Genomic DNA, 1,374 nt, shown 5'->3' on the forward strand with positions numbered 1-1,374 from the left:
ACCTCCAGCTTCCACACGTCGGTTCTGTCTGGCCTGTTTTCAATTTTAAAAAAGTATTTATTTATCCGTGGAGACGATGCCATGGCAAGCATGGGAGTTGGTTCTCTCCCGTTGTGTGGACTCTAGAAACCAAACTCCGGTCATCATCAGGCTTGGCAGCAAATGACAGCATTACTTGCTGAGTCATCTTGTCGGCCCAAGCCATCTGTTGTGGTGTGTCAACTTTTCTCCACCATGAACTCTTTCCAGTGGGAGAAGGGCCTCCTCTTGATGTGCCTCCAGGTGGGAAGCACTGCTTCACAGCTTCACTGCTTTAGTGCTTCACAGCTGAGTGTCCTCAGACCCACAGAACACAAAGCCACATAACCGGAGCCCAAAGACGGTTTCCTTATGAACAAAACAGAAAATCATATTTTTGAAAACCTCAGACAAAGAATATATTTTGTTCTTTTTTCCCCCCATATAGAATTCTTTTTAATTTCTTACTTTTTATTAGATATTTTATTTATTTACATTTCGAATTTTCTGCCCATTCCTCGTTTCCCCTCTGAAAGACCCCCTTTTCCCTTCCCCCTCCTCCTGCCCACCAACCCACCCTCTCTGGCTTCCTGGCCCTGTCACTCCTCTGCTATAAGGTGGCATAGGTGTGGGGGTGATGCCCTCCCACTACCTGCAGTCATGAGAGCAGAGGAGCTGTCCCTGCCTCTCACCTGCTGCAGCAATCAGAAGACTGGGGCATGCACCTCCCCTGGGCAGCCCCTGAGCTAGCCACAAGGGTGTGAGAGCAGGAGAGCTGGCCCAGGCCCTCACAGGCTGTGGCACTTTGGAGAGTGAGCCTGGCACCTTGACTAGGCTACCCAGTGGAGCTGGCTCTGGAGGCATAGTGCAGGTGAGCAGACCTGAAGGGCATGAGAGCAGGAGAGTTGACCACGCCTTCTGCCAATGTCAGCACCAGGTGGCCTAGCTGGAGCAATGCTGGAGAGCTCACCTGGTGGTGCAGATAAGGAAGAGCTGGTGCGCTGCTAAGCAGCTCAGCTACCACCCAGGCCCAGATCCAGGGCTCTGAGGTGGCCCACCCCAAAACCTACATCATCTGTGAACTGCTGGAGTGCATGAAAGGATCTGTCCTGCTGTTCCAAAACTCCAGGATCTCCATGGCACCTGGCAACAACAGGATAACTGGGAGGAGTCTTGGTGAGGATCCAATAGTGATGGTGTCACAGAAGTCAGAGGCCTTAGGGCAGACCAATGACTCACAGCAGTGAACATCTGCAAGTGAAGATGTGTGGACCCAGGGATACACTGTGGGACACACTGACATGCTACAGCTTCCATGATGAGCTCTCTCTCTCTCTCTCTCTCTCTCTCTCTCTC

This window comes from Mastomys coucha, unplaced genomic scaffold (assembly GCF_008632895.1).
Source record: "Mastomys coucha isolate ucsf_1 unplaced genomic scaffold, UCSF_Mcou_1 pScaffold6, whole genome shotgun sequence".
Classification (NCBI taxonomy): domain Eukaryota; kingdom Metazoa; phylum Chordata; class Mammalia; order Rodentia; family Muridae; genus Mastomys; species Mastomys coucha.